Genomic DNA, 27574 nt, shown 5'->3' on the forward strand with positions numbered 1-27574 from the left:
GGACTACTCCAAAACTCGACCTAAATGACTCATTTTCTGTACTAATGATTCTGAATGTAATTCAAAGTTTTCTAGTAATTTTTAAAGCTTTATCCCCATATTGCGAAACATATCTCAAACTATGGTCAAAACTATTTAAGGACTTAACAACATTTGGCCTAAGAATCCAAAACTGCTTTGGGGTTTTAATCTAAACACGAGTACCTTTTGGTATTGGTACATATTAAGTACACAAATTTCTTTTGTTCAGAAATTTTCAATGAAATTAAATGAAGAACAATTCTTCCTTCGACACTTTTCCAAAAAAAGAAAAAAAAAATAAATAAATAAATAATTATAAAGGGATATTATGACTTTGATTTTAAACATGTTATATTAAAATAAAAATAGAACATAATTTCCACTTGTAGTACATAAATTTGGAATGTTTTTTTCATAAAATCCAATTTACCTAAATTTATGGTGACATTTTATGTAGAATATTATTGTTTTTTGACACACTTTGTCTAAATCAGATGTGAAATCGAAAAAAGTCCGACAAAATATTAGTACAAAAAATTAGGATTTTTCACAAAATTGATTTATAAGTTCTTTTTTTATATGCAACTAGCTGGCCCGGTCCGCGTTGCCGGCCCGTACTTTTAGTCTTTAATGATTATTCTTTAAAGCATAATAGATCACATGTCTGACTCATGTAATAAAAAGTAATGACTGCATAGTAATTTCTAAATAGAAACAAATATTCATGGCAAAAATTATTATAGATGTTCACCTACCGTCGGTGTTACATATTTTGAATAGCCTGATCTTATTTTTCAGCCATAGGCTTTAATTTGAGTGAGTAACTAACGTCTATAATAGCCCCAAGTGAAAACTCAGCTCAATTTTCGGTGTTTTAAAGAGCTTAGCAACATTTTCCATTAAAATGAGCTGTAATTTGGAATTTGTTTTTCCAACGTTTAGAATACCGTGCTGTGTGGTATTAATTTTTGTCCACCTCATAATTGAGGGCAGAATGGTTTCAGAATGGTCAAAGATAATTACTCTTTTACACCCATTACCGAAAGATGGGAATTAATTTTTTTGATGATGATGGATTCTTCTCAAATTACCAACATTTGCCGAAATTATGTTAAATATGAATATAATATGGTTAAAATGTAAGCTATACTTGAAATCGGGTTGTACTATTATCTAGGGGCTCATGGCCTGCAAAAGCAATCTAAGGTATCTTGAAAGTTTAGGAAGAAATTATTTTGTTACTAATTGTCCAATTCGCTTTATATTTCACTGATTGCAGTCCCAATGAATTTCGCATTTTGAGTTCTCTTTGGACAGATTATTGTCATGTGAAAGAAGTAAGTCCACGTTTTAAAATGAGCCCCATAACGCTTTGTCGGTCATTTTTGTTTGTTTAAATGTGTTCGCATTTACCAGCTGAAGCACGATGTAGGTCCTGGAGTTGAAAACTATAAGCCAATTTTAGGCATGAAAGATTGTCATTTAATATCGTATTGCATACCATTCGAAATTGTATGAATTCTTAAAATCCGTCAAACCGTTCGTGAGTTATAAGCGTAGTAACTGGCATGATTTTCTTATATATGGTAAAAATAATTCTTTACTTTTTCACAAAAAAACAACGATAGGATTTAATATCTTAAGCTAAATTGAAAAAATCGTACATTATATAAAATTAAAAAAAAAAAGAAAAGCCTATTGAAAAAAAATAAAACAAATCTTCAACTGGTTCGCTGATATTTTATAGCAAATGTTTAAAGGTCGTTACGTAGTTTGTCAATATAATGTACTATTATTTTGAAATTCGATTCCATTAAACAATTTTTCATGTTTCTTTTCCGATTTTAGAATTTTTGCAATGAGATGGCCTTTTTCGTGATTTTTTAACGATTTTAAAAAGTAATTAAAATATATTTGTTCATAGCTTATATCTATAAATAACAGTTTTGTCCGTTGTCGCTTTATACTCCCCGAAAAGACTACACATAATATTAGAATTAAAAAAAACGCTACAAATATACATTCGAAAATTGTAAGTCAAAATGGAAAAAAATTATGCAAAATAAAACACTACTATTGTACATTTTAAAAGTCAAAATAAAAATGCTCACATTTCATATTTTTACGTGATTTTGTTGGATTTTATCCTTTTCCGCCAAGAGACAATTCCGAATTTGTCTAAATCGTTAAAATCAGATCAGCGGTTCTTGAATAATAAGCGTTGTTATTAACACAACGTTAGGTTAAAAAGTAGGCGTGGTTAGTTATTTAGCCCCAAAATATAAACTTAGGTGTAGATGGGAAGTCAACAGTATCTCGGGTAATAATTTTCAAACCGATATCTTCATTATTTTGGCAAATATAAGGATTTTAGATAAATCTAAATGGAGGGCTTAAAAGTAGGTGTGGTCAATATTTTTTTCTTTAAAAACCTAACTCAGGGTATGACGAATGCTTGTACAAAAATTTATGCAAATCGGTCCATTCGTTCTCAACTGATTCCATTACCAACGAACAACAATTGATTTTTATATATATAGATGAAAGTAGAGATTTCTTTTCTTTAGTAATTTGTAGTGAAATTTAATGAAAAATATTTTTGTCTTTGACGTCATCCTTCCAAGATTATGCCTTGTTGGCTTAAATTAAATTATACCCACAACGTACGGCTTAAATGTATATTGAATATATTAAAATTCTTGGCGTTTAGGTATAATTTTGACTTTTGAAGTCTTCCAGGACTTTGACGTTTTCTAGGACCTACAATTTTTTATGACAAATAATATTGTACAATGTTTTGACTTGCTACGATCCCATTCAATGGTAGTTTTCAACCATATTTAAAACACGTAAGCAAACCATATTCAAAACAAGCGTGCGGGGCCGACCATGTGATACCCTACAACACTACAATTGGTTCAAAGTCCCCTTATGTCCAAATCCATTTTGGAAGATTTCGTGTTTTAAATAATGACAAAAATAATGCCCCAATCCTTAACTCTCTTCTGATGCGAAATTCCGTGTCGATTAGTTTTCAATTGTGGTCTATAGAGCGACTACAAAATTAGAAAATTTTTAATGTTTTCATCCATTTGAACCACTAAATATACATCTTAACCCTACGCCATACAAAATTTCGTGAGGATCGGACGATAATTGCGACATGCATATAATACCCTCAAAACGCAGTGTTGTGGAGTGTAAAAATTTAAAAAAATTACAATTCAAAATTGAAAGTCAAATTGAAAAATCGAAAAAATGGAACAAAAGATATTAACTTTTTTATTGCTATATTTTTCCGTGATTTTCTAAGATATTGTCCTTTTTTTGGCAAGAGAGCATATTTCGAGGTGTTACATAATTTTTGGCCCAATCAAATTTATTATAACCCCAACACATACTGTTGTAGGGTATAAATATTTGTCATAAAATTCTACTATAGGTCGTAGAATATATCAAAATTCTAAGTCTTACGTAAACGTCAGGAATTCATATATATATATATATATATATATATATATATATATATATGTATATACATGTATATATATATATATATATATATATATATATATATATATATATATATATATATATATATATATATATCGAACTCAAAAAGTACGGCTTTAACCATTAAAAGTGGTTTTTTTTAATATATATGTATATATATATATATATATATATATATATATATATATATAATATATATATATATATATATATATATATATATATATATATATATATATATATATATGTATATACATATATATATATATTTATATCTATATATATATAGATATATTTATATCTATATATAGATATATTTATATATATATATATATATATATATATATATATATATATCTATATATATATATATATATATATATATATATATATATATATATATAATATATACATATATATTAAAAAAACCACTTTTAATGGTTAAAGCCGTACTTTTTGAGTTCGTGCAAAAATCTCTAACAAACCATTATTATATCTAGGTACAAGAATTTTCAATGAAATTATATTAACAACTTATATACTAAGAATATGGACTATGACCCTTGCAATAACTTAAGTCAGGGAGTATCATTATATAATAAAGAAGGTGCAAATCAAAATACCAACATTTGGCAATATATAAACAATAAAAGTATTAAACCCACTCTCAAAAACCAGACTAGCTATTGTACATTGAAATTGTAAGAAAATTTGCAACGAATTGGGAAAAGTGCTAAATTTTACAGAACTAGAAAAGAGTTTTTATTTACAAAAATGTATGCTATTTTTTATGATACGTATTAAGTATACAAATTGCTTTTGTTCCCATGAAATTTGATGTAGAATAATTGATTTTGACTTGAAACGATTTGAAACGTGCCAAATGAACAGCAAACAGCAAAAACAAAAACCGAGAAAATAATAATAAAAAAATTAGGAAATAACCGAAATTTATTTAGGAATATTGACGTATATTTTTCTAATATACAGCAGAAATAGAGATTTATTTTCCTTTCTTGACTTACAGTAAAATTTTTGCCTCAGACCCCATCCTTCTAAACTATGCTTTGTTGGACATTTTTGTACAAACTAACACAATGTATGGCTTTAACACTAAAATGTGTTTTAAATATATATATGATTTCCTGGCGTTTTGCCAAGATTTAGAATCATGCCAATTCTTTTTCTTCTTCAGCTCTACTTTCATAATATATCTATATCAAATTTAAGGATTCCAGCTCTAACCCTTCACCCAATACCAAATTTAGTACCATGTAGTACATTTCGTTCAAATATAGTACGTAGATTCATTATTATTAGTATTTTTCCTCTAATTATAGTACACATTTCCAAAACCACATGAATATCTCTCAAAATTTCGGGTTTCCATCTCTATCTCTTCACCCAATACCAAATTTAGTAATTTCGTACATATAAAGGACACAATTTTAAACCACCGCCAAATATCAAACACGAATACCATCAGTTATCTAAATATCAAATTTCAGAATTTTTCTTTATCCTTCCACAATGATAGAACACATTTCAGAAACTACCTCCATATGTTTAGGCTACATATAAACAGCGACCGTAACATAAAATTTCAGATTTCAAGCACTATCTGTTCTCCAAATACCAAATATAGCACTATTTAGTATTTGTCGTGCACTTGAAGTACCCATTTTTAAAACCACCTCTTTATCGCAAACCTACCACCAACATTTGCAATTACCAGCTTCTTCCGTTCACCCAAAACTGAGTTGTACAAATTAACTACCATTTAATTTATTTTTTACACTAAGTACACATTTTGAAAAGCACCAACAAACTTACTTTCTTACCATGATTCTTATACCAAATTTAAAGATTTTAGCTCTATCCGTTCACATAATACCAAATGGTACAATTTTAGAAGTTTAGTACCATTATTGAACTTTTCTTAACTCTAAAGTTCGAATTTTCAAAAACCCTTTGATACATTTATCCTACACTTCATCAGTAACTCCCATTCCAAATTTCATAATTCTAGCTCATTTTGTTTGTCAAATAAAAAATACTCAATATTATGTAATTTTTTGGTTTCGTATCCTTTTAGTACGAATTTCCAATAAAATACCAATATTTTGATTTTTTTTTTCGTTAATACCAACTAAAATAGTAAGTTTTTTCGAAAACTCTTTCTATTACATTCAATTTCTTCTCATATCTTTGTCACATGCCATCACTGCCCTCATTGTTCTGCAGACATTTTAATAAACTTAATTAAATGCAAAACACTTCTATATTTTGTTGGAACGGGGGAGTGTACATGCTTAGTACGCGTGCTTCCGCTGAGTAAAATGTAATTAATTTTTTGAGGAAAAATTTTTTTATGTATTTGCTGTGAGCAGTATCAAATGTACATACATACATACACCTAAATGCCACTAACGGCATGTAGACATTCTACCGCAGGTGTTGGGTCAATTTAGTACAAAACAAAAAAAAAACTTTTATTATTGAAATGTAAATATTCCGAAAAATGATGAGTAAACAAAAACATTTCACTGAATTCGATTAATAAAAAAAATTAAAATATTCATAAAATAAAGTTTGTTAAATAAACAGGATATTTTTCCATGAGATGTGGTCATCAATATTGCAGAGGGATTAGATTGCAAAAAAAAATCGATCAAAATCCTCTTTTGATTTGTTTCACTCGTTGTGAGATACTGAAAACTTGTTGTTTATTTTAATTACATTATTCCTCCTCTATAAGGATATAAAAAAAATCACTTCGCATCTCACGTGTCAATCCCTTTGTTGCAAAAAAAAAAAAAAAAAAGCCAAAATCAACAGCAGTTAACAGTTATTACCCATATTCGAGATTTTTTTTGGTTTCATTTCGCCAATTAGCTTAAGGCCATTGACTCCTCCTGAGTACTTTCGCCGCCAATGTACGTTTTTCATTGCTGGCGCACTCGTGTCAGGTGCTGAATTGCCAATTATAGCCTGGAGAATGGTACGTGTTTCTTGATGACTTTTTCATTAAAAGATACACTTGCACGACAAAACCGAAACTTTGGAATGTAAATTAAATGAAAACCATAACGGCAAACTTCAACAGCTTCTGCTAAACGGTTATTACTTAATTTGAAGAACTTCGGTTGAACATTTATGGCTTTTGGGCAGTTGTTATGCGCTGTGTTTTACTTGGAACTGAGTGAGGAGAGATTTATTGTCGAGGTCATAACGAGTATTATTTATAACAGTTTCCTTAGAGTAACTGACAACGGGCATAGTTTTATCATAAAAAGGTTTCGACAGAATGTTTATTCATCTCAATTTCTCTATACACAAAGAAAAGTGTGAAAAATCACAATCAAGTCCGCAGAAGAACCTAACGACTTCCTAAAATAATGATGGAACCACGTCCAATTTTCTGTCCAAAAATATTTCAACGTCTCCATATGACACCCGTTGGAAGCCGACAGTGATTTTAATATCCAATTACAGTTCTATCCCCTTACCCAATACCAAATTTATTAGCATACGTACGTATGCATATCCAAAACAATCTACATCTTTCCATCCAAGACAAATGAAGTACAAATGAGTGCAATTTGGTACTTTTCGAACAATAATAGTAGGCATTTACAAAATCTCCACCAGATCTTATCATCAGATACCACCAGACACCTCAATATCAAATTTCGGGATTCCAGCTCTATACAATCACTCTACACCAAATTTAGCAAAACTTAGTACTTTTCGTATAATTTTAGTCTTTTTTTGCAAAACCGTTCCATATCTTAATCCTAGACAACAACAATTATCCCAAGATAAAATTTCTCTATTTCAGCTCTATCGCTTCACCCAATACCAAATTTAATAAAATTTTCGTACTTTTCGAATATTTGTGGCATTCATTTGCCAAACGGTTCTAAATCTTAATTCCAGATACCAAGAGAGACCTCAATATCAAATTTGAGGATTCCAGCCCTATCTCTTCACCCAATACCAAATATACCATACCATATAGTACTTTTCGTACAAATATAGGATGCATTTCCAAACCAAAGCCAAATCTCAAACACAAATACCACCAATAATCTAAGTATCAAATTTCAGAATTTTGTCTTTATACCTTCTCCCAATATTAAAAAAGTACCATTCAGTACTTTTCGAACAATTGTAATAACATTTCCAAAACCACCTTAATATTCAATTTGCAATCTTGATTTTCATACCACATTTTAAGTTTTTAGCTATATTCGTTCACATGATACCAAGTGGTACAATTTTAGAACATTTCTTAACCTTAAAGTTCGATTTTTCTGAAACCCTTTGGTTCCGAATCTCATATCGTTTGTCTAATACAAATTCTTCGTTTTTTTATTGTATTTCAATACTTTTCATACCCTTTTAGTACGAATCCCAGACTTTTCGCAAGCCTAAGCACCAGACTGGAGTTCTTGCAAAATTTAATGTTCTAGGTTTCTTCCGTTGATCCGGGGCGTTGATTCTTGGACAGTCAATTACATAAAACGGGTATATTCGATCCAAAGTTTGGTCCTTTAAATTTAACGGTTTTTCTTACATGATGTTTATTTAACCATATGGCTACAGATAGTGTACAGGGTGAGATGGAAAAACTTCAACCAATTTCAGACTGCTGTCATTTCTAAGGCACTCGTGCGACAGCTGTTAAAATTATTCCAGTGACAGCTCATTATTTTGTTTACAAGCGTACAAAAGCATTTTGGTGAGAATTTTCTAGAATAAAAGATATTTGTGATGGAATTCCAGCGTGATAGTGAGATTTCATTATATTTGGCTGGAAAACCACAAGTGGCTATCGTTAGAGCACTCCAGCATTATAATGTTAATAAATCTTTTGTGTCTCGTACTATCGCTCGTTACCGTGGTATTGGCAGCGTAGCTCGACGTCAAAGAAGTGGACGGAAGAAAACAGCAACATCAGCTGAAATAGTTTGAAAAGTAAAGAAGTGACTTGATCGAAACTCGCGTCGCAGTGGCCGAAAAATGGCTCATTTGCTGAACATATCGCAATATTCCATTCGGCAAATATTGAAAAATGAGCTCGGGGTAAAGCCATTGAAATTCCAAAAAGTGCAAGAACTTACACCGCAACAAAAGAAAATAGATTCAAAAGAGCTAAAGAGTTGCAACGCTTGGCCGAAAGTGGTGAAATGCCGAATTTTGCCGAATTGATTTTTATATATATAGATGAAAGTAGAGATTTCTTTTCTTTAGTAATTTGTAGTGAAATTTAATGAAAAATATTTTTGTCTTTGACGTCATCCTTCCAAGATTATGCCTTGTTGGCTTAAATTAAATTATACCCACAACGTACGGCTTAAATGTATATTAAATATATTAAAATTCTTGGCGTTTAGGTATAATTTTGACTTTTGAAGTCTTCCAGGACTTTGACGTTTTCTAGGACCTACAATTTTTTATGACAAATAATATTGTACAATGTTTTGACTTGCTACGATCCCATTCAATGGTAGTTTTCAACCATATTTAAAACACGTAAGCAAACCATATTCAAAACAAGCGTGCGGGGCCGACCATGTGATACCCTACAACACTACAATTGGTTCAAAGTCCCCTTATGTCCAAATCCATTTTGGAAGATTTCGTGTTTTAAATAATGACAAAAATAATGCCCCAATCCTTAACTCTCTTCTGATGCGAAATTCCGTGTCGATTAGTTTTCAATTGTGGTCTATAGAGCGACTACAAAATTAGAAAATTTTTAATGTTTTCATCCATTTGAACCACTAAATATACATCTTAACCCTACGCCATACAAAATTTCGTGAGGATCGGACGATAATTGCGACATGCTATAATACCCTCAAAACGTAGTGTTGTGGAGTGTAAAAATTTAAAAAAATTACAATTCAAAATTGAAAGTCAAATTGAAAAATCGAAAAAATGGAACAAAAGATATTAACTTTTTATTGCTATATTTTTCCGTGATTTTCTAAGATATTGTCCTTTTTTTGGCAAGAGAGCATATTTCGAGGTGTTACATAATTTTTGGCCCAATCAAATTTATTATAACCCCAACACATACTGTTGTAGGGTATAAATATTTGTCATAAAATTCTACTATAGGTCGTAGAATATATCAAAATTCTAAGTCTTACGTAAACGTCAGGAATTCATATATATATATATATATATATATATATATATATGTATATGTATATACATGTATATATATATATATATATATATATATATATATATATATATATATATATATATATATATATATATATATATATATATATATATATATATATATCGAACTCAAAAAGTACGGCTTTAACCATTAAAAGTGGTTTTTTTAATATATATGTATATATATATATATATATATATATATATATATATATATATATATATATATATATATAAAACCAAACCATTATTATATCTAGGTACAAGAATTTTCAATGAAATTATATTAACAACTTATATACTAAGAATATGGACTATGACCCTTGCAATAACTTAAGTCAGGGAGTATCATTATATAATAAAGAAGGTGCAAATCAAAATACCAACATTTGGCAATATATAAACAATAAAAGTATTAAACCCACTCTCAAAAACCAGACTAGCTATTGTACATTGAAATTGTAAGAAAATTTGCAACGAATTGGGAAAGTGCTAAATTTTACAGAACTAGAAAAGAGTTTTTATTTACAAAAATGTATGCTATTTTTTATGATACGTATTAAGTATACAAATTGCTTTTGTTCCCATGAAATTTGATGTAGAATAATTGATTTTGACTTGAAACGATTTGAAACGTGCCAAATGAACAGCAACAGCAAAACAAAAACCGAGAAAATAATAATAAAAAAATTAGGAAATAACCGAAATTTATTTAGGAATATTGACGTATATTTTTCTAATATACAGCAGAAATAGAGATTTATTTTCCTTTCTTGACTTACAGTAAAATTTTTGCCTCAGACCCCATCCTTCTAAACTATGCTTTGTTGGACATTTTTGTACAAACTAACACAATGTATGGCTTTAACACTAAAATGTGTTTTAAATATATATATGATTTCCTGGCGTTTTGCCAAGATTTAGAATCATGCCAATTCTTTTTCTTCTTCAGCTCTACTTTCATAATATATCTATATCAAATTTAAGGATTCCAGCTCTAACCCTTCACCCAATATCAAATTTAGTACCATGTAGTACATTTCGTTCAAATATAGTACGTAGATTCATTATTATTAGTATTTTTCCTCTAATTATAGTACACATTTCCAAAACCACATGAATATCTCTCAAAATTTCGGGTTTCCATCTCTATCTCTTCACCCAATACCAAATTTAGTAATTTCGTACATATAAAGGACACAATTTTAAACCACCGCCAAATATCAAACACGAATACCATCAGTTATCTAAATATCAAATTTCAGAATTTTTCTTTATCCTTCCACAATGATAGAACACATTTCAGAAACTACCTCCATATGTTTAGGCTACATATAAACAGCGACCGTAACATAAAATTTCAGATTTCAAGCACTATCTGTTCTCCAAATACCAAATATAGCACTATTTAGTATTTGTCGTGCACTTGAAGTACCCATTTTTAAAACCACCTCTTTATCGCAAACCTACCACCAACATTTGCAATTACCAGCTTCTTCCGTTCACCCAAAACTGAGTTGTACAAATTAACTACCATTTAATTTATTTTTTACACTAAGTACACATTTTGAAAAGCACCAACAAACTTACTTTCTTACCATGATTCTTATACCAAATTTAAAGATTTTAGCTCTATCCGTTCACATAATACCAAATGGTACAATTTTAGAAGTTTAGTACCATTATTGAACTTTTCTTAACTCTAAAGTTCGAATTTTCAAAAACCCTTTGATACATTTATCCTACACTTCATCAGTAACTCCCATTCCAAATTTCATAATTCTAGCTCATTTTGTTTGTCAAATAAAAAATACTCAATATTATGTAATTTTTTGGTTTCGTATCCTTTTAGTACGAATTTCCAATAAAATACCAATATTTTGATTTTTTTTTTCGTTAATACCAACTAAAATAGTAAGTTTTTTCGAAAACTCTTTCTATTACATTCAATTTCTTCTCATATCTTTGTCACATGCCATCACTGCCCTCATTGTTCTGCAGACATTTTAATAAACTTAATTAAATGCAAAACACTTCTATATTTTGTTGGAACGGGGGAGTGTACATGCTTAGTACGCGTGCTTCCGCTGAGTAAAATGTAATTAATTTTTTGAGGAAAAATTTTTTTATGTATTTGCTGTGAGCAGTATCAAATGTACATACATACATACACCTAAATGCCACTAACGGCATGTAGACATTCTACCGCAGGTGTTGGGTCAATTTAGTACAAAACAAAAAAAAAAACTTTTATTATTGAAATGTAAATATTCCGAAAAATGATGAGTAAACAAAAACATTTCACTGAATTCGATTAATAAAAAAAATTAAAATATTCATAAAATAAAGTTTGTTAAATAAACAGGATATTTTTCCATGAGATGTGGTCATCAATATTGCAGAGGGATTAGATTGCAAAAAAAAATCGATCAAAATCCTCTTTTGATTTGTTTCACTCGTTGTGAGATACTGAAAACTTGTTGTTTATTTTAATTACATTATTCCTCCTCTATAAGGATATAAAAAAAATCACTTCGCATCTCACGTGTCAATCCCTTTGTTGCAAAAAAAAAAAAAAAAAGCCAAAATCAACAGCAGTTAACAGTTATTACCCATATTCGAGATTTTTTTTGGTTTCATTTCGCCAATTAGCTTAAGGCCATTGACTCCTCCTGAGTACTTTCGCCGCCAATGTACGTTTTTCATTGCTGGCGCACTCGTGTCAGGTGCTGAATTGCCAATTATAGCCTGGAGAATGGTACGTGTTTCTTGATGACTTTTTCATTAAAAGATACACTTGCACGACAAAACCGAAACTTTGGAATGTAAATTAAATGAAAACCATAACGGCAAACTTCAACAGCTTCTGCTAAACGGTTATTACTTAATTTGAACAACTTCGGTTGAACATTTATGGCTTTTGGGCAGTTGTTATGCGCTGTGTTTTACTTGGAACTGAGTGAGGAGAGATTTATTGTCGAGGTCATAACGAGTATTATTTATAACAGTTTCCTTAGAGTAACTGACAACGGGCATAGTTTTATCATAAAAAGGTTTCGACAGAATGTTTATTCATCTCAATTTCTCTATACACAAAGAAAAGTGTGAAAAATCACAATCAAGTCCGCAGAAGAACCTAACGACTTCCTAAAATAATGATGGAACCACGTCCAATTTTCTGTCCAAAAATATTTCAACGTCTCCATATGACACCCGTTGGAAGCCGACAGTGATTTTAATATCCAATTACAGTTCTATCCCCTTACCCAATACCAAATTTATTAGCATACGTACGTATGCATATCCAAAACAATCTACATCTTTCCATCCAAGACAAATGAAGTACAAATGAGTACAATTTGGTACTTTTCGAACAATAATAGTAGGCATTTACAAAATCTCCACCAGATCTTATCATCAGATACCACCAGACACCTCAATATCAAATTTCGGGATTCCAGCTCTATACAATCACTCTACACCAAATTTAGCAAAACTTAGTACTTTTCGTATCATTTTAGTCTTTTTTTGCAAAACCGTTCCATATCTTAATCCTAGACAACAACAATTATCCCAAGATAAAATTTCTCTATTTCAGCTCTATCGCTTCACCCAATACCAAATTTAATAACATTTTCGTACTTTTCGAATATTTGTGGCATTCATTTGCCAAACGGTTCTAAATCTTAATTCCAGATACCAAGAGAGACCTCAATATCAAATTTGAGGATTCCAGCCCTATCTCTTCACCCAATACCAAATATACCATACCATATAGTACTTTTCGTACAAATATAGGATGCATTTCCAAACCAAAGCCAAATCTCAAACACAAATACCACCAATAATCTAAGTATCAAATTTCAGAATTTTGTCTTTATACCTTCTCCCAATATTAAAAAAGTACCATTCAGTACTTTTCGAACAATTGTAATAACATTTCCAAAACCACCTTAATATTCAATTTGCAATCTTGATTTTCATACCACATTTTAAGTTTTTAGCTATATTCGTTCACATGATACCAAGTGGTACAATTTTAGAACATTTCTTAACCTTAAAGTTCGATTTTTCTGAAACCCTTTGGTTCCGAATCTCATATCGTTTGTCTAATACAAATTCTTCGTTTTTTTATTGTATTTCAATACTTTTCATACCCTTTTAGTACGAATCCCAGACTTTTCGCAAGCCTAAGCACCAGACTGGAGTTCTTGCAAAATTTAATGTTCTAGGTTTCTTCCGTTGATCCGGGGCGTTGATTCTTGGACAGTCAATTACATAAAACGGGTATATTCGATCCAAAGTTTGGTCCTTTAAATTTAACGGTTTTTCTTACATGATGTTTATTTAACCATATGGCTACAGATAGTGTACAGGGTGAGATGGAAAAACTTCAACCAATTTCAGACTGCTGTCATTTCTAAGGCACTCGTGCGACAGCTGTTAAAATTATTCCAGTGACAGCTCATTATTTTGTTTACAAGCGTACAAAAGCATTTTGGTGAGAATTTTCTAGAATAAAAGATATTTGTGATGGAATTCCAGCGTGATAGTGAGATTTCATTATATTTGGCTGGAAAACCACAAGTGGCTATCGTTAGAGCACTCCAGCATTAAAATGTTAATAAATCTTTTGTGTCTCGTACTATCGCTCGTTACCGTGGTATTGGCAGCGTAGCTCGACGTCAAAGAAGTGGACGGAAGAAAACAGCAACATCAGCTGAAATAGTTGATCGAAACTCGCGTCGCAGTGGCCGAAAAATGGCTCGTGAGCTGAGCATATCGCAATATTCCATTCTGCAAATATTGAAAAATGAGCTCGGTGAAATTCCAAAAAGTGCAAGAACTTACACCGCAACAAAAGGAAAATAGATTCAAAAGAGCTAAAGAGTTGCAACGCTTGGCCGAAAGTGGTGAACTGCCGAATTTGGTTTTCTCCAATGAGAAAACATTCGTTGTCTAGCAGTTCGTAAACAATCAGACTGATCGTGTTTACTTTCCAAAGAGGTCGACTGAAATGTGCACCTTCGTTGGCCACCAGAACTCAAGCGGCGTCCACGGTGATGGTGTGGGCCGCCATAACAGCCGATGGTCGCTTTACGCTTGTATTAATCGACCGTGGCATCAGAATAAATGCCGAATATTATAGCGAAAATATTCTGGAGGGTCTATTAAAGTTTTGGGCACGCAAAAATGTTGGCCGCAGACCTTGGACATTCCAACAGGACTCAGCACCATCGCACTCAGCTCGCGCCACCCAAGAATGGTTACAAAATAATGTTCCTCGCTTCATTTCATCGCACAATGGCCACTAAAATCTCCGAATACCAATCCGTTGGACTATTGTGTCTGGAGTCGATCACCTCAAGCAAGCGCTTTGCCGGGAATGGGCCAAAATACCACAGAGCAACATTCGGGCAGGGTGTGAAGTTTCATTGGCCGTTTGAAGGCCAAAATTTGTGCCAAATGTGGTTAATTCGAACAAATCGAAACTTATTCTAAAATTTTATGCTATTTCCGACATTTTTACTTTCATTCAAATTCATTCAAAATTTAAAAAAAAATGAAAAGTTATGGCCTTTGACTTTGTTGTAGTTTTTTTATCTCACCCTTGTATGAAAATGATAGATATCGACCCACGCCTTCTGTTGCCTCCCCGAAAAGGGTCACAGTTTTCAATACTTAGGTATATCCCTCATAATTTGCAAAACAAGTGAGCGATGCTTTTAAAACTTGGTGACCGCCTCACTTCTCCACCTATATCCTCCACTTTTTTTTTTTAAATTTTGATTAACAATTACTCACATAAACTTGGAAATAGATTTTCTTTAAGTTTTGATGATCCCAATTTTTTTTAGTATTAAATGAAGTGGAGCACTTCGATTCACTATATCTGTTAACTCAAACACATTTCTACAAATACCAAAAATTTAAAAATTTGGCACATTGTTATCAGACTTAGGTTAATCGAAGACTTAGGAATCGAAATTGACAACATGGGCCTACTCCTTTGGAACCTCCCACATAAAGAGTCAGCAGTTTGAATAATCATGAAGAATTTAATACTTTTTAACTTTTTATGTGCAGCCTGTAGCACTTATTCCTAAAAGTGTGGTCACCTACGGCTGATGAGGTATTTATGTTCCCTTTGTCTGGCATGCATGTGTGGATGTCAAATTATTTTTTTTGTGTGTCTGTGTTTCGTGCGTCTTTGCTTGGAGGATTTGTTGCCCGTCACTAGTCCGAAGCGTGTTGAACGCAGCTGCTTAAGCGACAAAGTCATTAAGAAAGTCATTAATACAGAATTAAATGTCATTGATCCAAACGTTTTTGTCATTGATAAGAGTAACTTAACCATGACCTTTGCCACCGATTAAAACTAATTACCTTTGGATTAAATGTCACGGACCTAGAGTTCTTTAACTCAAAAGTTAATTTTTTTTGAAGTCTTAGATATTAAACTGATTTAAACAAAATCTTCTACCATTAGGAGTTTTACTTAAGCTCTCAACCGAATTTATTTCATAAAAAAGAACAACAAAAGAAAAATAGTGTCAGTCGGTTTTGCCGACAGATGTATACCCCAGGCTTAGTTATTCACACTGTTGACCCCTTATGGGGGAGGTTCCGAAGCAGTTGGCCAATACTGACCAATTCGTATCTGACCTAAGACTGATAAAAATATTACAACGTGCCAGATTTTAACTATATCGACTACTTCCTAGACTTTATATGAGATATGTGCAAATTTTTGGAAAATGTGCAGCGGACCGAAGTATTCCATTTTCATACCTTATCTAATACTGATAAAAATATTAGAATTTGCAAAATTTGAAAGAAATCGAACATTTATATCAAATTGTATGCGGAATCTTAAATTGCGATAAAATACATATTTACATCAAATTTCTGGTTAATAGACAATTTACATGTAACAAGTTGTAAAGAATCCCTGACTTGTTTCGCAAGTTATGACAGATATACGTATTGGAAATTGGGTGAGGTACCAAAAGGGGTTGGCAGATATATATCATCTTCACAACAGATCTTGTGTAAGCAAAAATATTTGGATATCTGAAATTTGAAGAGAGCTGGATGTTTACTTCGCATTTTTCGAGCGTTTTGTTTTTCAAAAAACTTGAACCCTATATGGGGGAGTTATTAGAAGAAATGGTCCGATCTGTACCATTTTTATAACAGATCTTGTGTTTATGGGAATACCGAGATGTACCAAGTCTGAATGGAATCGGGTTTTAATTTTGCGTTTATGAGCTTCATGGTTATTCAAAATGTTAACCCTTTGTGGGGAAGGTACCAGAAAGAGTAGACCAATTTATTTTCACACCAGACTTTGGGTTAATAGTAATATTGTGATATTTGTAATTTGAAGATACTTATTTCGGATTTTATGATCGTTTTGGCTTTTCAAAACTTTGACCCTATGTGAGTGAGACCCCAGAAAGAATTATCTGATCTCTACCATATTTATGACAGATCTTGTGTTTATGGAAATTTTGAGATGTCTAAATGGAATTGGATGTTAGAGTCGTGTTTTATGAGCTTCACGAGTTTTCAAAATTTTGACCCTTTGTGGAGGAGGTACCAGAAGGAGTGGACCGATATACCCCATCTTCACACCAGACCTTGGGTTAATAGTAGTATTGTGATGTGTGTAATTTGAAGAGAACCCGATACTTATTTCGGATTTTATGATCGTTTTGATTTTTCAAAACTTTGACCCTTTGTAAGGGAGGTATCAAAAGGAGTGGACCAATATACCCCAACTTCACACCAGATCTTGGGTTAAAAAAAAAATTGTTATGTGTGTAATTTGAAGACAATCGGGCACTTACATTAAATTATTCAAAATTATGACCCTTTGTGGGGAAGGTACTTTATGGAGTGCAGCGATATTGTCCATTTTCGCACCTGACCCAGTAAATTATTGCCTTTGAAAATTATGACATTTTGTGGGGGAGGTACCAGGAGGAATGGACCGATAATGTCTTTCTCTAAACTCTATCTAAGTTTGATAATAATATTACGATGTACCAAGTTTGGACCAAATCGGATATTCCCTTTGAGAGTTACCGTGCGCACCAGCCAGCCAAACAGACCGAAAAATGGACGGACGGACATTGCTAGATCGACTCCAAATGCCCTGAAACGGATTTGGTCCAAAGAGACCTAGAGTCTAAATCCGTTATTTCGATGAGACCCGTTTTGGCCGTATCAAATGATATATAACCTCTCTAGCCATGTTGCTGAGTCTATAAAATTGTCGATGGTTTATTATACCCTACACCACAAGGTGGTCAGGGTATTATGTCTTTGTGCATTTGTTTGTAACAGGCAAAAGGAAACGAGATAGACCCATAGTTCCATTTGATGATCTGCATAGAATCACATTCTGAGTAGAGTTATGCATGTCCGTCCGTCCGTCCGCCTGTCCATATATTTTTGCAAAACAAAGTACAGGTCGCATTTATTGCCCAATTCAGATGAAATTTTGCACAAATCATTTGTTTGGCCCAAGGACGAACCCTGTTGGAATTGGAAATAATCGGTAAAATTTTAGATATAGCTCCCATATATATCTTCGTCCGATTTGCTTTATATTGTGCACCAAACGTGTAATATCAGCCCAAATAGTATGGAATTTTGCACATGCAACCAAATTAGGCCAGAAAATACGTATGCCAAATTTAATCGAAATAGGTTCAGATATAGCTATAGCTCCCATATATATTGTTCGTCCGATTTGCCATTTTTGTCCTCCACATTCTTCACTCTGTAAAAACAATATTTGGGTAAATATATCAAATACAGCTCAGAAATACCTGTGCTAAATTTTATCGAAATCGGTTCAGATTTGGATACAGCTTCCATATATAACTTCGTCCGATTTACCTTTTATTGTGCCCCAAAACGTCTTATATTTGCCCAAATGGGATGGAATTTGGCACTTATGACCGAATTTAGCCTAGAAGCTAGTATGTGAAATTTGTGAAGATCGATTCAGATATAGCTATAGCTCCCATATATATTGTTCATCCGATTTGTTATATTTGTTACCCACAGCCGTAATATGCACTCCGTAATAACGACATTCAGGAAAATATATCAAATACAGCTCAGAAATATTTTTGCCAAATTTTATCGACATCGGTTCAGATTTGGATATAGCTCCCATATATATCTTTGTCCGATTTCAAAGGTGCAATATGAGTCCGAATTTAAAAGATTCAAATACTTCGGCATATTTAGTCCTTTGAACTTTAAATTATAATTATAATCATAGCGTGTATGATTGAATTATCTCATAAAAACTTTAAATTATTATGTGGAGTTCTACTAAATAAGTAAAGTAGTGTAGGTTATCATAAAGTCGGCTCCGCCCGATTTTAAGATTTTCTTTACTGTTATTTTTATACCGAGTCAGCCATGATAATATTTTTTAAATTCTGATGTAGAGACAAACCAAACCCTGGGTAGCTTATTCTCTTTGTAATTCTGTCCTGCATTTTGATTAAAATTTGTTTTTCCTTCCCGGAAATGGCAATAATAAACCCACATGGCAGCTAAGTAATATTCAGTGGAACTCAGAGCTATTGGTTTTGATTCATCGTGTTATGGTATTACCAGGAATAGCTCTCATTATGCAATTCAAGTGTATGAAATAATAAAACGTGATCGAAAAATACCCGACAGGCACCAGGCAAACTTTATATTATTCCATGGAAAGTGGGGATGTAAGTTTTTGGTGTAATTTTAGAAACCTTGAACTACACATTTTATTATTGAGAGTAGAATTCTGAATCTACATGTAGATGTGTTCTTTTACTCATTGATATGGACATACTCGTATATGGAAAATATCGTAAGTACGTAAGAACTAAAACGAGTTAAATCTTTTCCGACAAAAAAATCAAAATTTTGCACCTAATAGTTTAAAACTGCCTCCTATGGAAAAATTTTCAAAAATTTCCCCAATTAAATCCCTTTTATAACTAATAAGTGTTTCTTTTGAAACTCCCCACCATCGACAGAATGTGGCTGGCATGTGATAATGGTGGACAATTAAATTTCATGCATGTCTAGGTGGCCCACGTAGCGCTGTTCATCAGCGGTAATAACGAACAACAGATGTGTGGACAAACCATTAAAATATGCCAAATATTTACTGTCCCCTTTGTAAATGGCTCACGTGGGAATTTTAGTACAACTCCAAACATTCCTTCATTCATTCATATGGCGGGTGGGTCCGTTGGTTGGTCGAATGGTTGCCTGACTCGTCTACTGTGTTGTGATGTTCATTGTCCAGTGGTCATTATAGTGTGCGGTGTTATGACAGCTATACAACAACAACAACAACAATCTTCTTTCTGACTTTGTTGTTAGATGCTCTTTTATGCCACATGCTATCAAAAACACGCACACCCACACACGGTTGGTATGGCTTGGCAGTTGGATGTGTGTTTGTGGGTGTGCGTGTGTGTCCGTCGTGTGTATGATTCCTGCCATTGCGTGCATAAGCTCTCCTACCAAATAATGGCCATCAGGCAGCACAAGTAGTTAAGTATTTGTGTCAGTTGTGTTTGTGGGTATGTTGGCATTATGGTGAATAGGCAGGCAGGCAGGGATTCGCTTGAGAGGGGGGAAATTACCGTAAATTGTTTTTCTAATTTTCTGTAATTCAAATATCCGCTTTAATTAGCATTGTCATTAAGTTCAATGTAAACAAAGTTGCAGGGAAATAAATTTTAGTTTTTCCCCTTTCTGCGTTGCTTTTGATTTTTATTGCGGTTGTGTTATGCTAGGAACACAATTGGAGCGAACGACGATTTTCGCCCTACGCGGCGACAAAATGAGCCGCGAAAATTCGTCGTATGGAACACAATACCGACGAAATTATAAAACAGCTGATGAAGTTGTTTACTTTTTGCTCATTTGTTGACTACAATGAATTATACAAGAACACATAATTCTTTACGTTCTCTATTATAATTTCACTTATGTCCATCTTCTCTATTATAAATTCACTGATATCCATCTTCACTCAGGCGCAAGTACACAAATAAATAAACAAATTAATTATGTTTTTTTTATACGAGTAACAGATAGTAGAGTGACCATAACAAATTTTAAAGTAAAAAGTAACTTTATTTACTAAAACACATAAAATTCGTACAAGTATGGCCACCTTGTACTGTTTTGTTCGCCGGTCGCCGGCGTATGAAATAGAAATAAAGCTAATTGAGTTCGCGGCGACCGACGAAATTTTCGCCGGTGCCGTGATTGTGTGCACTTCCATATACACATATGTGTTTTATTTTTGACGACGAACATACGCCGCGAAAAAATTCGTCGTTCGCTCCAATTGTGTTCCTAGCATTAAGTTGTGGCTGGGGAAAATTGTGTTCCAAAACACATATCAGAAAGAAACTCATTGGTTAATACCACAACATGAAGAGAGGAGGAAGAGGAACATAACACTGTGCAACACCAAAAAAAAAAAAAAAAAAAAAAAAAAAACAAGTAAAGAAAGTCCTAAAGTCGGGCGGGGCCGATTTTATGATACCTTACACCACTTTGCTGATTTTGTTGAGCTCCACATATCAATTAAAAGTTTTTATGGGAGAATTCAATCATACACCCTATGATTATAATTATAATTTAAAATTCAAAGGACTAAATATGCCGAAGCATTTGTATCGTTTAAATTCGGACTTGTATTGCGCATTTGGTGCACAATTAATTAGAAATCGGATAAAAATATAAATGGGAGCTATATCCAAATCTGAACCGATCTTGTTAAAATTTGGCAAATATATTTCTGAGCTGTATTTGATATATTTCCCTGAATATCGTCGTTACAGAGTGCATATTACGGCTGCGGAGGACAAAAATAACAAATCGGATGAACAATATATACGGGAGCAATAGCTATATCTGAACCGATTTCGATTAAATTTGGCATACTTATTTTCAGGCCTAATTTGGTGCAGAATTTCATATTATTCGGGCTGACATTACACGTTTGTTGCACAATAAAAGCAAATCGGACGAAGATATATATGGGAGCTATATCTAAATTTTTACCGATTATCTCCAATTTCAAAAGGGTTCGTCCTTGGGCCAAACAAATGTTGTTTGGAAAATTTCATCTCAATCGAATAATAAATGCGACCTGCATTTTGTTCGCAAGAATGCATTCACAGACGGACTGACATGCATAAATCAACTCAGAAAGTGATTCTATGCAGATCATCAAAAGGGAACTATGGGTCTATCTCGTTTCCTTTTGCATGTTACAAACAAATGCACAAAGACATAATACCCTGACCACATTGTGGTGTAGGGTATAAAAAAATACGGAGAAAATTCAGCAGATTATGAAAGTAGAGCTAAAACAAGCCCCAGCCAATGTTCGATTATTTAAAATTTTTTTGCCTTTGTTATGATTATTCAAATTGTTCACTCTCTATGGAGTTGGTACCGAAGGAATGGGCCAATATTGACCATTTCGTATCGGACCTAAATAAATATGATATAAATATTTCGTTGTGTCATTGCTTACTTCCTTCACTTTATATGAAATATGTGATAGTTTTTAGAAAATGTTAAAATGTACGTGAGGTACCAAATATAGTCGACCGAAACATTCCATTTTCATTTTCTGGAAATCATAAATTCCTCAGGTTTCTGGTTAAGAGAAATATTTAGATATAGCAAGTTGTAAAGAATCCCTGACTTCTATCGCAAGTTTTTGATAGGTACAAATATTAAAAATTGTGATTCTTTTGGGGAGAGGTACCAGAAGGGGTTCACTCATACAGGGTGAGATAAAAAACGACAACACGGTAAACCCCATTATTTTTTACATTTTTTTAATATTATTAAATGAAAGCAAAATATGCCGGAAATAGCATCAAATTTTAGAATAAGTTTAGATTTGCTCGAAGTGGTCACCTTTGACACGAATTATGGCCTTCAAACGGCCAATGAAAGCGTCACACGCTGCAAGAATGTTGCTCTGCGGTATTTTGGCCCATTATCGGCGAAGCGTTTGTTTGAGGTGATTGAAACTTTGGTGGTATATAATGGGATCTATAAAATTTGAAGGGAGCCGAATGCTTATTTCCGATTTTATAATCGTTTTGGTTATTTTAAAATATTGAGCCTTTGTGGGGGAGGTACCAGAAGAGGAGGTCGGATCTCTACCATCTTTATAAGAGATCTTGTGTTGATAGAAATATTGAGATTTGCCAAGTCTGAATGGAATCGGATGTTAATTTCGCGTATTATGGGCTTCATGAATATTCAAAATATTGACCCTTTGCGGGGGAGGTATCAGAAGGTATAGACCGATATATTCCATCTTCACACCAAGCCATGGATTAATAAAAATATTGGAATGTGCAGAATTTGTGAAAATCAGACTATCATTTAACTTTTTATAAGAGTTATAGTTTTTCGAAATTTTGACCCTTTGTGTGGGAAGTACTTGATGGAGTGGACCGATATTTTCAATTTTCTCACCTAATCCAGCAATGATGCCAATATTAGGAAGGAAAGTTGGAGTAAAATTGGATTATCATTTTTCTTTCTTTGCTGTAAAATATTTTTTTGAAGGTTTTGATATTTTTTGGGAGAGGTACCAGAAGGAGTAGACCGATATTACCCATCTCAGAGCTTGATCTAAGTTTGATATAAATATAACGAAGTACCAAATTTTGTCCAAATCGGATATTCGTTTCGAGACTTATCGTGCGCACCAGCCAGCAGACAGACGGACGGACATTGATTGACTCCTGCAACGGATTTGGTCCACAGAGACCTAGTGTCTAAAACCATTATTTCGATGAGTCACGTTTTGCCCATTTCAAATAATATATACCCCCTCTAGCCCAGTGACTGAAGGTGTAATAAGGGGAATATTTTGGTCGAAAATTGTAGCCACATGGAAAATCCAATTGCGCTGGTTTAAAATGAAGTTTTCTTCGTCCGACAGCTTTACAAGCGTAAAAAAACAATTTGGTGAGAATTTTCCAGAAAAAAAGTTATCCGTGATGGAATTCAAGCGTAATAGTTCGATTTCTTCATATTTGGCTGGAAAACCACAAGTGGCTATCGTTTGAGCACTCCAGCATTTAAATGTGAATAAATCTTATGTTTCTCGTACCACCGCTCAATACTGGTAGCGTAGCCCGACGTCAAGGAAGTGGACGGAAGAAAACAGCAACATCAGCAGAAATGGTTCGAAAAGTAAAGAAGCGACTTGATCGAAACCCGCGTCGCAGTGGCCAAAAATGGCTCTAGGGCTGAATATATCGCAATATTCCATTCGTCAAATATTGAAAAATGAGCTCGGTGTAAAGCCATTGAAATTCCAAAAAAGTGCAAGAAATTACACCGCAACAGAAAGAAAATAGACTCAAAAGAGCTAAAGAATTGCTTCGCTTGGCCAAAAGTGGTGAACTGCCGAATTTGGTTTTCTCCGATGAGAAAACATTCGTTACCCAGCAGTTTGTAAACAAAAGAATCAGTTGAAAATGTGCACTCTTGCTTGGCCACCAGAAATCAAGCGTCGGCCATGGTGATGGCCTGGACCGCCATAACAGCCGATGTTCGCTCTCCGCTCGTATTAACCGACCGTGACATCAGAATAAATGCCGAACATTAACGCGGAAATATCCTAGAGGGCACGCAAACATTTTGGCCGAAGACCCTGGTCATTCGAACAGGACTCAGCAACATCGCACTCAGCACACATCACCCAAGAATGGTTACAAAATGAGGTTCCTAGCTTTATTTCCCCCTGCCAATGGCCACCAAAATCTCCGGAAACCAATCCGTTGGACTATTGTGTCCGGAGTATTTTGGAAAGAAAGGTTGGCACTAAAAATACCAAAGTGTCGATTACCTCAACGAAACGCTTCGCCGGGAATGGACCAAAATGCCGCAGAGCAACATTTGGGCAGCGTGTTACGGTTTCATTGGCCGTTTAAAGGCCATAAGTCGTGCCAAAGTTGACCAATCCAAACAAATCTAAACTTATTTCAAAATTTGATGCTAATTCCGACATTTTTTGTTTTCATTCAATAAAATTAAAAAAAAAATGTAAAAATTATAGCGTTTGACTTTGTTGAAGTTTTTTATACCCCCCACCATACCATGGAGGGTATATTCATTTTGTCATTCCGTTTGTAACTCATCGAAATAATGATCTTAGACCCAACAAAGTATTCATATTCTTGATCAGCGTAAAATTCTAAGTCGATTTAGCATTGTCCGTCTGTCTGTCGGTTGTAATCACGCTATCTTTTGAACGAATTGGGATAGAAGGCTACAATTTTGCACACATGTTTATTTTGCCAGTAGGCTTAGGTTAAGTTGGTAAATGGACCATGTACGTCCACGTTTTCATATAGCCCCCATAAAACTGTATCTCCCGATATTCGGTATTTTGATGAATGTAGCGACATTATTCACCGGAATTGTTTCAAATTTTGTATTTGAAATTCCAAATGGATGCTACAGCCTAAAATAAAAAAATTGTCTGTGCAAGTCCACGCCTTCGTATAGCCCCCACATAACGGTACCTCCCTATGATCGGCATTTTGGTGATTTTAGCGACATTATTCAACGGAATTATTTCAAATTTAGTATTTAAAGTTCGTAGTGGATAGTTCAGCCTATGACAGAAAATTGTATGTGCAGGTCCACGTCTTCGTATAGCCCCCATATAACGGTACCTTCCGATTTTCGGTATTTTGATGATTTAAGAGTCATTATTCGCCGGAGTAGTTTCAAATTACGTATTTAGAGTTCGTAATGGGAACTACAGTCTGTGACAGAAAATTGTCGATGCACGTCGAGGTGTTCGTATAGGCCCCATATATCAGTACCTCCCTATATTCCGTTTTTTGAAGATTTCATTTACAATACTTACCGAAATTGTTTGAGATGTCATAGTTGAAGTTCGTAATGGATGTTACAGCCAGTGACAGAGAGTTATCTATGCAGGTCCAGGTCTTCGTATAGCTCCGATATAACGATACCTCACTATATACGGTATTTTGATGATTTTAGCTACACTATTCACCGTTTATTTCGCGTTTCGAGTTGGAATATGGTAATGACTTATGTCAAACAATGCTTATGTAAGTCCAAGTCGTATAGACACCAATATAACGGCTATAGTCGGTATTTTTAAAATTTTAACAGAACTTTTAACTGATTTTATTTTTTGAAAAATTTTAAAATTCGTTCCAAATGGTGGGGGGTATTCAAAGAACTTACTGCTTTTTAACTTGTTTTATCTTACCCTGTATACTGCTCTTAGTGAGAGAATTAAAACATAACACGCCTCTTCCCATGTACTGCGCTGCACATTTTTCCAAATATCCTCAACCAAAATGCTATGCAAAGTATCCTAATGGATATTTTATGAACAATTTATTTCAATATTTTTTTTTATTCCTTGTATGCGTCATGCGATGTTTACGGCCAAATCGTGCGTACATATATTGCTTAAAAGAGGTTAAAACCCATTTCAATAGAAAATATCCGTACATGACCGTCATAACAAAATTTATGTTCATCGGTAAGTATATATCGTAAAAAATAAAAAAAAAACTCAAAGAGAGTTACGGAAAAAAGTGTATCAATGTTTTATGTGAACGTTTTATATTCCATTAAAAATAAAATGCAAAGTGATTTATAATTTCTACTACACACAGAAATATATCCTTATGTCTGTTCCGAACATCATCAGTTTCCTGCGGACAGACACACATACATTTCCACATGAACATATGTTTTGTTGGTTGCTCTCCATTTTGACGTATGCACGCACGCAGACACGCACACACTTATACTTTCATATTTATGCATATGTGTGTACACACACATTGCATGCTTCTTTACAGGCATGAGTACATTTCCCCTCCATACACTCCTCCTCCATCTAAAGCTCCATGTGCTTTTATTGCCCTGCTTTCTGTATGTCTTTATGCTGAATTTATGTTTATTATATGCGAAAAATATTTCAAGCTTAATTGTGGTCAAATTATATACAAATTTTGCAACACAAAATTTACATTCCATTTAGATTTATGTCTAGCATTTCGGCATGAATTTATGCGAATATAAAATGCAAACTTAAAGTGCTCGTAGATAATATTATAAAATATATGGCAGCTAGTAAAGTTGATAGCCGTGTCAGGTTAGAAATGTAATAAAATTTTGAAATTTATAAAGAATTGCTAGTAAATGTAACATTCTCCATCTATCAAATCATTTTTCCGTGCAGAAGAGGTTAAATTGCTTGCAATGGGGTGGTGTTTTGTTATTCATAAGTAATCCAATTATATAACATTTAAATAACATTTATAAGCACAACCGGGCTGGACTTTTAATACTCTCACCTTGAAGTAAAGTGTTTTCTATCTATTGTGAGTTTTGAGTACCAAATTTAAAGAACTCCTTAAAAAACCCCTTTTATCTGAGAGTTTGATAACAATATATAACTTCAAACCCAAAAATTTAAACAAATTTCATTACAACTATAAAAATAAGGAATATTTTGTATACTAAGACCTGAGCCGACATACCCTATCTTTAATCCCATAACCTTTTTATACCCCACACCATGTGGTATTATGTCTTTGTGCAGTTGTTTGTAACAGGCAAAAGGAAACGAAATAGAACTATAGTTCCTTTTGATGATCTTCATAGAATCACATTCTGAGTCGACATATGCATGTCTGTCCATGTATTTTTATAAACAAAATATAGGTTGCATTTAATCCGATCCTGATGAAATGTTGCACAAATA

This window comes from Musca domestica, unplaced genomic scaffold (assembly GCF_030504385.1).
Source record: "Musca domestica strain aabys unplaced genomic scaffold, Musca_domestica.polishedcontigs.V.1.1 176, whole genome shotgun sequence".
NCBI lineage: Eukaryota > Metazoa > Arthropoda > Insecta > Diptera > Muscidae > Musca > Musca domestica.